Raw genomic sequence first — 9,930 nt, 5'->3', positions numbered from 1 at the left:
CTCGGGCTGCAGCTCCCTGGTGTTAGAGTGCATCGCTGCATTCGGATCCTTTATAAGGATTTAACGCGCTTATGCTGATGGGTGCGATCATACCAACACTAATGCACCGGATCCCATCAGAACTCCGCAGTTAAGCGTGTTTTGGCGAGAGTAGTACTAGGATGGGTGACCTCCTGGGAAGTCCTCGTGTTGCACCCCTCTCTTTTTCTTCGGATTTTTTTTTTTTGTCGCCGGGCTTACCGTTTACGGCGGTCCAGCACGCTCGCTTCGTAGCCTTAGTCTGCCCCAGGCCAAAAATACGAGCCGCTGAACTCGTTTTGGGTGCTAATTTGGTGGCGGCGATCTGGAAATGCCCTCGGGCTGCAGCTCCCTGGTGTTAGAGTGCATCGCTGCATTCGGATCCTTTATAAGGATTTAACGCGCTTATGCTGATGGGTGCGATCATACCAACACTAATGCACCGGATCCCATCAGAACTCCGCAGTTAAGCGTGTTTGGGCGAGAGTAGTACTAGGATGGGTGACCTCCTGGGAAGTCCTCGTGTTGCACCCCTCTCTTTTTCTTCGGATTTTTTTTTTTTTGTCGCCGGGCTTACCGTTTACGGCGGTCCAGCACGCTCGCTTCGTAGGCTTAGTCTGCCCCAGGCCAAAAATACGAGCCGCTGATCTCGTTTTGGGTGCTAATTTGGTGGCGGCGATCTGGAAATGCCCTCGGGCTGCAGCTCCCTGGTGTTAGAGTGCATCGCTGCATTCGGATCCTTTATAAGGATTTAATGCGCTTATGCTGATCGGTGCGATCATACCAACACAAATGCATCGGATCCCATCAGAACTCCGCAGTTAAGCGCGTTTGGGCGAGAGTAGTACTAGGATGGGTGACCTCCTGGGAAGTCCTCGTGTTGCACCCCTCTCTTTTTCTTCGGATTTTTTTTTTTTTGTCGCCGGGCTTACCGTTTACGGCGGTCCAGCACGCTCGCTTCGTAGGCTTAGTCTGCCCCAGGCCAAAAATACGAGCCGCTGATCTCGTTTTGGGTGCTAATTTGGTGGCGGCGATCTGGAAATGCCCTCGGGCTGCAGCTCCCTGGTGTTAGAGTGCATCGCTGAATTCGGATCCTTTATAAGGATTTAACGCGCTTATGCTGATGGGTGCGATCATACCAACACTAATGCACCGGATCCCATCAGAACTCCGCAGTTAAGCGTGTTTGGGCGAGAGTAGTACTAGGATGGGTGACCTCCTGGGAAGTCCTCGTGTTGCACCCCTCTCTTTTTCTTCGGATTTTTTTTTTTTGTCGCCGGGCTTACCGTTTACGGCGGTCCAGCACGCTCGCTTCGTAGGCTTAGTCTGCCCCAGGCCAAAAATACGAGCCGCTGATCTCGTTTTGGGTGCTAATTTGGTGGCGGCGATCTGGAAATGCCCTCGGGCTGCAGCTCCCTGGTGTTAGAGTGCATCGCTGCATTCGGATCCTTTATAAGGATTTAACGCGCTTATGCTGATGGGTGCGATCATACCAACACTAATGCACCGGATCCCATCAGAACTCCGCAGTTAAACGTGTTTGGGCGAGAGTAGTACTAGGATGGGTGACCTCCTGGGAAGTCCTCGTGTTGCACCCCTCTCTTTTTCTTCGGATTTTTTTTTTTTGTCGCCGGGCTTACCGTTTACGGCGGTCCAGCACGCTCGCTTCATAGGCTTAGTCTGCCCCAGGCCAAAAATACGAGCCGCTGATCTCGTTTTGGGTGCTAATTTGGTGGCGGCGATCTGGAAATGCCCTCGGGCTGCAACTCCCTGGTGTTAGAGTGCATCGCTGCATTCGGATCCTTTATAAGGATTTAACGCGCTTATGCTGATGGGTGCGATCATACCAACACTAATGCACCGGATCCCATCAGAACTCCGCAGTTAAGCGTGTTTGGGCGAGAGTAGTACTAGGATGGGTGACCTCCTGGGAAGTCCTCGTGTTGCACCCCTCTCTTTTTCTTCGGATTTTTTTTTTTTGTCGCCGGGCTTACCGTTTACGACGGTCCAGCACGCTCGCTTCGTAGGCTTAGTCTGCCCCAGGCCAAAAATAAGAGCCGCTGATCTCGTTTTGGGTGATAATTTGGTGGCGGCGATCTGGAAATGCCCTCGGGCTGCAGCTCCCTGGTGTTAGAGTGCATCGCTGCATTCGGATCCTTTATAAGGATTTAACGCGCTTATGCTGATGGGTGCGATCATACCAACACTAATGCACCGGATCCCATCAGAACTCCGCAGTTAAGCGTGTTTGGGCGAGAGTAGTACTAGGATGGGTGACCTCCTGGGAAGTCCTCGTGTTGCACCGCTCTCTTTTTCTTCGGATTTTTTTTTTTTTGTCGCCGGGCTTACCGTTTACGGCGGTCCAGCACGCTCGCTTCGTAGGCTTAGTCTGCCCCAGGCCAAAAATACGAGCCGCTGAACTCGTTTTGGGTGCTAATTTGGTGGCGGCGATCTGGAAATGCCCTCGGGCTGCAGCTCCCTGGTGTTAGAGTGCATCGCTGCATTCGGATCCTTTATAAGGATTTAACGCGCTTATGATGATGGGTGCGATCATACCAACACTAATGCATCGGATCCCATCAGAACTCCGCAGTTAAGCGTGTTTGGGCGAGAGTAGTACTAGGATGGGTGACCTCCTGGGAAGTCCTCGTGTTGCACCGCTCTCTTTTTCTTCGGATTTTTTTTTTTTGTCGCCGGGCTTACCGTTTACGGCGGTCCAGCACGCTCGCTTCGTAGGCTTAGTCTGCCCCAGGCCAAAAATACGAGCCGCTGAACTCGTTTTGGGTGCTAATTTGGTGGCGGCGATCTGGAAATGCCCTCGGGCTGCAGCTCCCTGGTGTTAGAGTGCATCGCTGCATTCGGATCCTTTATAAGGATTTAACGCGCTTATGCTGATGGGTGCGATCATACCAACACTAATGCACCGGATCCCATCAGAACTCCGCAGTTAAGCGTGTTTGGGCGAGAGTAGTACTAGGATGGGTGACCTCCTGGGAAGTCCTCGTGTTGCACCCCTCTCTTTTTCTTCGGATTTTTTTTTTTTGTCGCCGGGCTTACCGTTTACGGCGGTCCAGCACGCTCGCTTCGTAGGCTTAGTCTGCCCCAGGCCAAAAATACGAGCCGCTGATCTCGTTTTGGGTGCTAATTTGGTGGCGGCGATCTGGAAATGCCCTCGGGCTGCAGCTCCCTGGTGTTAGAGTGCATCGCTGAATTCGGATCCTTTATAAGGATTTAACGCGCTTATGCTGATGGGTGCGATCATACCAACACTAATGCACCGGATCCCATCAGAACTCCGCAGTTAAGCGTGTTTGGGCGAGAGTAGTACTAGGATGGGTGACCTCCTGGGAAGTCCTCGTGTTGCACCCCTCTCTTTTTCTTCGGATTTTTTTTTTTTGTCGCCGGGCTTACCGTTTACGGCGGTCCAGCACGCTCGCTTCGTAGGCTTAGTCTGCCCCAGGCCAAAAATACGAGCCGCTGATCTCGTTTTGGGTGCTAATTTGGTGGCGGCGATCTGGAAATGCCCTCGGGCTGCAACTCCCTGGTGTTAGAGTGCGTCGCTGCATTCGGATCCTTTATAAGGATTTAACGCGCTTATGCTGATGGGTGCGATCATACCAACACTAATGCACCGGATCCCATCAGAACTCCGCAGTTAAGCGTGTTTGGGCGAGAGTAGTACTAGGATGGGTGACCTCCTGGGAAGTCCTCGTGTTGCACCCCTCTCTTTTTCTTCGGATTTTTTTTTTTTGTCGCCGGGCTTACCGTTTACGGCGGTCCAGCACGCTCGCTTCGTAGGCTTAGTCTGCCCCAGGCCAAAAATACGAGCCGCTGATCTCGTTTTGGGTGCTAATTTGGTGGCGGCGATCTGGAAATGCCCTCGGGCTGCAACTCCCTGGTGTTAGAGTGCGTCGCTGAATTCGGATCCTTTATAAGGATTTAACGCGCTTATGCTGATGGGTGCGATCATACCAACACTAATGCACCGGATCCCATCAGAACTCCGCAGTTAAGCGTGTTTGGGCGAGAGTAGTACTAGGATGGGTGACCTCCTGGGAAGTCCTCGTGTTGCACCCCTCTCTTTTTCTTCGGATTTTTTTTTTTTGTCGCCGGGCTTACCGTTTACGGCGGTCCAGCACGCTCGCTTCGTAGGCTTAGTCTGCCCCAGGCCAAAAATACGAGCCGCTGATCTCGTTTTGGGTGCTAATTTGGTGGCGGCGATCTGGAAATGCCCTCGGGCTGCAGCTCCCTGGTGTTAGAGTGCATCGCTGCATTCGGATCCTTTATAAGGATTTAACGCGCTTATGCTGATGGGTGCGATCATACCAACACTAATGCACCGGATCCCATCAGAACTCCGCAGTTAAACGTGTTTGGGCGAGAGTAGTACTAGGATGGGTGACCTCCTGGGAAGTCCTCGTGTTGCACCCCTCTCTTTTTCTTCGGATTTTTTTTTTTTTGTCGCCGGGCTTACCGTTTACGGCGGTCCAGCACGCTCGCTTCACAGGCTTAGCCTGCCCCAGGCCAAAAATACGAGCCGCTGATCTCGTTTTGGGTGCTAATTTGGTGGCGGCGATCTGGAAATGCCCTCGGGATGCAACTCCCTGGTGTTAGAGTGCATCGCTGCATTCGGATCCTTTATAAGGATTTAACGCGCTTATGCTGATGGGTGCGATCATACCAACACTAATGCACCGGATCCCATCAGAACTCCGCAGTTAAGCGTGTTTGGGCGAGAGTAGTACTAGGATGGGTGACCTCCTGGGAAGTCCTCGTGTTGCACCCCTCTCTTTTTCTTCGGATTTTTTTTTTTTGTCGCCGGGCTTACCGTTTACGACGGTCCAGCACGCTCGCTTCGTAGGCTTAGTCTGCCCCAGGCCAAAAATAAGAGCCGCTGATCTCGTTTTGGGTGATAATTTGGTGGCGGCGATCTGGAAATGCCCTCGGGCTGCAGCTCCCTGGTGTTAGAGTGCATCGCTGCATTCGGATCCTTTATAAGGATTTAACGCGCCTATGCTGATGGGTGCGATCATACCAACACTAATGCACCGGATCCCATCAGAACTCCGCAGTTAAGCGTGTTTGGGCGAGAGTAGTACTAGGATGGGTGACCTCCTGGGAAGTCCTCGTGTTGCACCCCTCTCTTTTTCTTCGGATTTTTTTTTTTTGTCGCCGGGCTTACCGTTTACGGCGGTCCAGCACGCTCGCTTCGTAGGCTTAGTCTGCCCCAGGCCAAAAATACGAGCCGCTGATCTCGTTTTGGGTGCTAATTTGGTGGCGGCGATCTGGAAATGCCCTCGGGCTGCAGCTCCCTGGTGTTAGAGTGCATCGCTGAATTCGGATCCTTTATAAGGATTTAACGCGCTTATGCTGATGGGTGCGATCATACCAACACTAATGCACCGGATCCCATCAAAACTCCGCAGTTAAGCGTGTTTGGGCGAGAGTAGTACTAGGATGGGTGACCTCCTGGGAAGTCCTCGTGTTGCACCCCTCTCTTTTTCTTCGGATTTTTTTTTTTTGTCGCCGGGCTTACCGTTTACGGCGGTCCAGCACGCTCGCTTCGTAGGCTTAGTCTGCCCCAGGCCAAAAATACGAGCCGCTGATCTCGTTTTGGGTGCTAATTTGGTGGCGGCGATCTGGAAATGCCCTCGGGCTGCAACTCCCTGGTGTTAGAGTGCATCGCTGCATTCGGATCCTTTATAAGGATTTAACGCGCTTATGCTGATGGGTGCGATCATACCAACACTAATGCACCGGATCCCATCAGAACTCCGCAGTTAAGCGTGTTTGGGCGAGAGTAGTACTAGGATGGGTGACCTCCTGGGAAGTCCTCGTGTTGCACCCCTCTCTTTTTCTTCGGATTTTTTTTTTTTGTCGCCGGGCTTACCGTTTACGGCGGTCCAGCACGCTCGCTTCGTAGGCTTAGTCTGCCCCAGGCCAAAAATACGAGCCGCTGATCTCGTTTTGGGTGCTAATTTCGTGGCGGCGATCTGGAAATGCCCTCGGGCTGCAACTCCCTGGTGTTAGAGTGCATCGCTGCATTCGGATCCTTTATAAGGATTTAACGCGCTTATGCTGATGGGTGCGATCATACCAACACTAATGCACCGGATCCCATCAGAACTCCGCAGTTAAGCGTGTTTGGGCGAGAGTAGTACTAGGATGGGTGACCTCCTGGGAAGTCCTCGTGTTGCACCGCTCTCTTTTTCTTCGGATTTTTTTTTTTTGTCGCCGGGCTTACCGTTTACGGCGGTCCAGCACGCTCGCTTCGTAGGCTTAGTCTGCCCCAGGCCAAAAATACGAGCCGCTGAACTCGTTTTGGGTGCTAATTTGGTGGCGGCGATCTGGAAATGCCCTCGGGCTGCAGCTCCCTGGTGTTAGAGTGCATCGCTGCATTCGGATCCTTTATAAGGATTTAACGCGCTTATGCTGATGGGTGCGATCATACCAACACTAATGCACCGGATCCCATCAGAACTCCGCAGTTAAGCGTGTTTGGGCGAGAGTAGTACTAGGATGGGTGACCTCCTGGGAAGTCCTCGTGTTGCACCCCTCTCTTTTTCTTCGGATTTTTTTTTTTTTGTAGCCGGGCTTACCGTTTACGGCGGTCCAGCACGCTCGCTTCGTAGGCTTAGTCTGCCCCAGGTCAAAAATACGAGCCGCTGAACTCGTTTTGGGTGCTAATTTGGTGGCGGCGATCTGGAAATGCCCTCGGGCTGCAGCTCCCTGGTGTTAGAGTGCATCGCTGCATTCGGATCCTTTATAAGGATTTAACGCGCTTATGCTGATGGGTGCGATCATACCAACACTAATGCACCGGATCCCATCAGAACTCCGCAGTTAAGCGTGTTTGGGCGAGAGTAGTACTAGGATGGGTGACCTCCTGGGAAGTCCTCGTGTTGCACCGCTCTCTTTTTCTTCGGATTTTTTTTTTTTGTCGCCGGGCTTACCGTTTACGGCGGTCCAGCACACTCGCTTCGTAGGCTTAGTCTGCCCCAGGCCAAAAATACGAGCCGCTGAACTCGTTTTGGGTGCTAATTTGGTGGCGGCGATCTGGAAATGCCCTCGGGCTGCAGCTCCCTGGTGTTAGAGTGCATCGCTGCATTCGGATCCTTTATAAGGATTTAACGCGCTTATGCTGATGGGTGCGATCATACCAACACTAATGCACCGGATCCCATCAGAACTCCGCAGTTAAGCGTGTTTTGGCGAGAGTAGTACTAGGATGGGTGACCTCCTGGGAAGTCCTCGTGTTGCACCCCTCTCTTTTTCTTCGGATTTTTTTTTTTTGTCGCCGGGCTTACCGTTTACGGCGATCCAGCACGCTCGCTTCGTAGCCTTAGTCTGCCCCAGGCCAAAAATACGAGCCGCTGAACTCGTTTTGGGTGCTAATTTGGTGGCGGCGATCTGGAAATGCCCTCGGGCTGCAGCTCCCTGGTGTTAGAGTGCATCGCTGCATTCGGATCCTTTATAAGGATTTAACGCGCTTATGCTGATGGGTGCGATCATACCAACACTAATGCACCGGATCCCATCAGAACTCCGCAGTTAAGCGTGTTTGGGCGAGAGTAGTACTAGGATGGGTGACCTCCTGGGAAGTCCTCGTGTTGCACCCCTCTCTTTTTCTTCGGATTTTTTTTTTTTGTCGCCGGGCTTACCGTTTACGGCGGTCCAGCACGCTCGCTTCGTAGGCTTAGTCTGCCCCAGGCCAAAAATACGAGCCGCTGATCTCGTTTTGGGTGCTAATTTGGTGGCGGCGATCTGGAAATGCCCTCGGGCTGCAGCTCCCTGGTGTTAGAGTGCATCGCTGCATTCGGATCCTTTATAAGGATTTAACGCGCTTATGCTGATCGGTGCGATCATACCAACACAAATGCATCGGATCCCATCAGAACTCCGCAGTTAAGCGCGTTTGGGCGAGAGTAGTACTAGGATGGGTGACCTCCTGGGAAGTCCTCGTGTTGCACCCCTCTCTTTTTCTTCGGATTTTTTTTTTTTTGTCGCCGGGCTTACCGTTTACGGCGGTCCAGCACGCTCGCTTCGTAGGCTTAGTCTGCCCCAGGCCAAAAATACGAGCCGCTGATCTCGTTTTGGGTGCTAATTTGGTGGCGGCGATCTGGAAATGCCCTCGGGCTGCAGCTCCCTGGTGTTAGAGTGCATCGCTGAATTCGGATCCTTTATAAGGATTTAACGCGCTTATGCTGATGGGTGCGATCATACCAACACTAATGCACCGGATCCCATCAGAACTCCGCAGTTAAGCGTGTTTGGGCGAGAGTAGTACTAGGATGGGTGACCTCCTGGGAAGTCCTCGTGTTGCACCCCTCTCTTTTTCTTCGGATTTTTTTTTTTTGTCGCCGGGCTTACCGTTTACGGCGGTCCAGCACGCTCGCTTCGTAGGCTTAGTCTGCCCCAGGCCAAAAATACGAGCCGCTGATCTCGTTTTGGGTGCTAATTTGGTGGCGGCGATCTGGAAATGCCCTCGGGCTGCAGCTCCCTGGTGTTAGAGTGCATCGCTGCATTCGGATCCTTTATAAGGATTTAACGCGCTTATGCTGATGGGTGCGATCATACCAACACTAATGCACCGGATCCCATCAGAACTCCGCAGTTAAACGTGTTTGGGCGAGAGTAGTACTAGGATGGGTGACCTCCTGGGAAGTCCTCGTGTTGCACCCCTCTCTTTTTCTTCGGATTTTTTTTTTTTGTCGCCGGGCTTACCGTTTACGGCGGTCCAGCACGCTCGCTTCATAGGCTTAGTCTGCCCCAGGCCAAAAATACGAGCCGCTGATCTCGTTTTGGGTGCTAATTTGGTGGCGGCGATCTGGAAATGCCCTCGGGCTGCAACTCCCTGGTGTTAGAGTGCATCGCTGCATTCGGATCCTTTATAAGGATTTAACGCGCTTATGCTGATGGGTGCGATCATACCAACACTAATGCACCGGATCCCATCAGAACTCCGCAGTTAAGCGTGTTTGGGCGAGAGTAGTACTAGGATGGGTGACCTCCTGGGAAGTCCTCGTGTTGCACCCCTCTCTTTTTCTTCGGATTTTTTTTTTTTGTCGCCGGGCTTACCGTTTACGACGGTCCAGCACGCTCGCTTCGTAGGCTTAGTCTGCCCCAGGCCAAAAATAAGAGCCGCTGATCTCGTTTTGGGTGATAATTTGGTGGCGGCGATCTGGAAATGCCCTCGGGCTGCAGCTCCCTGGTGTTAGAGTGCATCGCTGCATTCGGATCCTTTATAAGGATTTAACGCGCTTATGCTGATGGGTGCGATCATACCAACACTAATGCACCGGATCCCATCAGAACTCCGCAGTTAAGCGTGTTTGGGCGAGAGTAGTACTAGGATGGGTGACCTCCTGGGAAGTCCTCGTGTTGCACCGCTCTCTTTTTCTTCGGATTTTTTTTTTTTGTCGCCGGGCTTACCGTTTACGGCGGTCCAGCACGCTCGCTTCGTAGGCTTAGTCTGCCCCAGGCCAAAAATACGAGCCGCTGAACTCGTTTTGGGTGCTAATTTGGTGGCGGCGATCTGGAAATGCCCTCGGGCTGCAGCTCCCTGGTGTTAGAGTGCATCGCTGCATTCGGATCCTTTATAAGGATTTAACGCGCTTATGCTGATGGGTGCGATCATACCAACACTAATGCATCGGATCCCATCAGAACTCCGCAGTTAAGCGTGTTTGGGCGAGAGTAGTACTAGGATGGGTGACCTCCTGGGAAGTCCTCGTGTTGCACCGCTCTCTTTTTCTTCGGATTTTTTTTTTTTGTCGCCGGGCTTACCGTTTACGGCGGTCCAGCACGCTCGCTTCGTAGGCTTAGTCTGCCCCAGGCCAAAAATACGAGCCGCTGAACTCGTTTTGGGTGCTAATTTGGTGGCGGCGATCTGGAAATGCCCTCGGGCTGCAG

The 9,930-nt window shown here is 52.5% G+C and overlaps 28 non-coding genes across 28 annotated transcripts; all 28 read left to right on the top strand.

The window, feature by feature from the left end:
* The first annotated feature begins 79 nt into the window (after positions 1–79).
* On the top strand, positions 80–198 carry LOC126731541 (5S ribosomal RNA). Its single transcript, XR_007658786.1, has one exon. It is a non-coding gene; the product is annotated as a 5S ribosomal RNA (ribosomal RNA).
* Positions 199–433: 235 nt separating this feature from the next.
* On the top strand, positions 434–552 carry LOC126730399 (5S ribosomal RNA). The gene has a single exon (XR_007657677.1). It is a non-coding gene; the product is annotated as a 5S ribosomal RNA (ribosomal RNA).
* A 236-nt stretch (positions 553–788) lies between these two features.
* On the top strand, positions 789–907 carry LOC126731825 (5S ribosomal RNA). Its single transcript, XR_007659063.1, has one exon. It is a non-coding gene; the product is annotated as a 5S ribosomal RNA (ribosomal RNA).
* Positions 908–1,143: 236 nt separating this feature from the next.
* Positions 1,144–1,262, top strand: LOC126730388 (5S ribosomal RNA). Its single transcript, XR_007657666.1, has one exon. It is a non-coding gene; the product is annotated as a 5S ribosomal RNA (ribosomal RNA).
* Positions 1,263–1,497: 235 nt separating this feature from the next.
* On the top strand, positions 1,498–1,616 carry LOC126730674 (5S ribosomal RNA). The gene has a single exon (XR_007657937.1). It is a non-coding gene; the product is annotated as a 5S ribosomal RNA (ribosomal RNA).
* Positions 1,617–1,851: 235 nt separating this feature from the next.
* On the top strand, positions 1,852–1,970 carry LOC126730375 (5S ribosomal RNA). The gene has a single exon (XR_007657654.1). It is a non-coding gene; the product is annotated as a 5S ribosomal RNA (ribosomal RNA).
* A 235-nt stretch (positions 1,971–2,205) lies between these two features.
* On the top strand, positions 2,206–2,324 carry LOC126731374 (5S ribosomal RNA). The gene has a single exon (XR_007658621.1). It is a non-coding gene; the product is annotated as a 5S ribosomal RNA (ribosomal RNA).
* A 236-nt stretch (positions 2,325–2,560) lies between these two features.
* Positions 2,561–2,679, top strand: LOC126731677 (5S ribosomal RNA). Its single transcript, XR_007658920.1, has one exon. It is a non-coding gene; the product is annotated as a 5S ribosomal RNA (ribosomal RNA).
* Positions 2,680–2,914: 235 nt separating this feature from the next.
* LOC126730364 (5S ribosomal RNA) lies at positions 2,915–3,033 on the top strand. Its single transcript, XR_007657643.1, has one exon. It is a non-coding gene; the product is annotated as a 5S ribosomal RNA (ribosomal RNA).
* A 235-nt stretch (positions 3,034–3,268) lies between these two features.
* On the top strand, positions 3,269–3,387 carry LOC126730353 (5S ribosomal RNA). Its single transcript, XR_007657632.1, has one exon. It is a non-coding gene; the product is annotated as a 5S ribosomal RNA (ribosomal RNA).
* Positions 3,388–3,622: 235 nt separating this feature from the next.
* Positions 3,623–3,741, top strand: LOC126730342 (5S ribosomal RNA). The gene has a single exon (XR_007657621.1). It is a non-coding gene; the product is annotated as a 5S ribosomal RNA (ribosomal RNA).
* A 235-nt stretch (positions 3,742–3,976) lies between these two features.
* Positions 3,977–4,095, top strand: LOC126730331 (5S ribosomal RNA). The gene has a single exon (XR_007657610.1). It is a non-coding gene; the product is annotated as a 5S ribosomal RNA (ribosomal RNA).
* A 235-nt stretch (positions 4,096–4,330) lies between these two features.
* On the top strand, positions 4,331–4,449 carry LOC126730673 (5S ribosomal RNA). Its single transcript, XR_007657936.1, has one exon. It is a non-coding gene; the product is annotated as a 5S ribosomal RNA (ribosomal RNA).
* Positions 4,450–4,685: 236 nt separating this feature from the next.
* Positions 4,686–4,804, top strand: LOC126730318 (5S ribosomal RNA). The gene has a single exon (XR_007657598.1). It is a non-coding gene; the product is annotated as a 5S ribosomal RNA (ribosomal RNA).
* Positions 4,805–5,039: 235 nt separating this feature from the next.
* Positions 5,040–5,158, top strand: LOC126730306 (5S ribosomal RNA). The gene has a single exon (XR_007657587.1). It is a non-coding gene; the product is annotated as a 5S ribosomal RNA (ribosomal RNA).
* A 235-nt stretch (positions 5,159–5,393) lies between these two features.
* LOC126731513 (5S ribosomal RNA) lies at positions 5,394–5,512 on the top strand. Its single transcript, XR_007658758.1, has one exon. It is a non-coding gene; the product is annotated as a 5S ribosomal RNA (ribosomal RNA).
* A 235-nt stretch (positions 5,513–5,747) lies between these two features.
* LOC126730294 (5S ribosomal RNA) lies at positions 5,748–5,866 on the top strand. Its single transcript, XR_007657576.1, has one exon. It is a non-coding gene; the product is annotated as a 5S ribosomal RNA (ribosomal RNA).
* Positions 5,867–6,101: 235 nt separating this feature from the next.
* On the top strand, positions 6,102–6,220 carry LOC126731372 (5S ribosomal RNA). The gene has a single exon (XR_007658619.1). It is a non-coding gene; the product is annotated as a 5S ribosomal RNA (ribosomal RNA).
* A 235-nt stretch (positions 6,221–6,455) lies between these two features.
* LOC126730283 (5S ribosomal RNA) lies at positions 6,456–6,574 on the top strand. The gene has a single exon (XR_007657565.1). It is a non-coding gene; the product is annotated as a 5S ribosomal RNA (ribosomal RNA).
* A 236-nt stretch (positions 6,575–6,810) lies between these two features.
* LOC126731371 (5S ribosomal RNA) lies at positions 6,811–6,929 on the top strand. Its single transcript, XR_007658618.1, has one exon. It is a non-coding gene; the product is annotated as a 5S ribosomal RNA (ribosomal RNA).
* A 235-nt stretch (positions 6,930–7,164) lies between these two features.
* On the top strand, positions 7,165–7,283 carry LOC126731540 (5S ribosomal RNA). The gene has a single exon (XR_007658785.1). It is a non-coding gene; the product is annotated as a 5S ribosomal RNA (ribosomal RNA).
* A 235-nt stretch (positions 7,284–7,518) lies between these two features.
* LOC126730271 (5S ribosomal RNA) lies at positions 7,519–7,637 on the top strand. The gene has a single exon (XR_007657554.1). It is a non-coding gene; the product is annotated as a 5S ribosomal RNA (ribosomal RNA).
* A 235-nt stretch (positions 7,638–7,872) lies between these two features.
* Positions 7,873–7,991, top strand: LOC126731824 (5S ribosomal RNA). The gene has a single exon (XR_007659062.1). It is a non-coding gene; the product is annotated as a 5S ribosomal RNA (ribosomal RNA).
* Positions 7,992–8,227: 236 nt separating this feature from the next.
* On the top strand, positions 8,228–8,346 carry LOC126730259 (5S ribosomal RNA). The gene has a single exon (XR_007657543.1). It is a non-coding gene; the product is annotated as a 5S ribosomal RNA (ribosomal RNA).
* Positions 8,347–8,581: 235 nt separating this feature from the next.
* LOC126730672 (5S ribosomal RNA) lies at positions 8,582–8,700 on the top strand. Its single transcript, XR_007657935.1, has one exon. It is a non-coding gene; the product is annotated as a 5S ribosomal RNA (ribosomal RNA).
* Positions 8,701–8,935: 235 nt separating this feature from the next.
* Positions 8,936–9,054, top strand: LOC126730247 (5S ribosomal RNA). The gene has a single exon (XR_007657532.1). It is a non-coding gene; the product is annotated as a 5S ribosomal RNA (ribosomal RNA).
* Positions 9,055–9,289: 235 nt separating this feature from the next.
* On the top strand, positions 9,290–9,408 carry LOC126731370 (5S ribosomal RNA). The gene has a single exon (XR_007658617.1). It is a non-coding gene; the product is annotated as a 5S ribosomal RNA (ribosomal RNA).
* A 235-nt stretch (positions 9,409–9,643) lies between these two features.
* Positions 9,644–9,762, top strand: LOC126731676 (5S ribosomal RNA). Its single transcript, XR_007658919.1, has one exon. It is a non-coding gene; the product is annotated as a 5S ribosomal RNA (ribosomal RNA).
* The last annotated feature ends 168 nt before the right edge of the window (positions 9,763–9,930 follow it).

Source organism: Quercus robur, chromosome 5 (genome assembly GCF_932294415.1).
Source record: "Quercus robur chromosome 5, dhQueRobu3.1, whole genome shotgun sequence".
Taxonomy (NCBI): Eukaryota; Viridiplantae; Streptophyta; class Magnoliopsida; order Fagales; family Fagaceae; genus Quercus; species Quercus robur.
The sequence above is the reverse complement of the archived record's forward strand: the minus strand, read 5'-3'. Positions and strand labels throughout refer to the sequence as shown.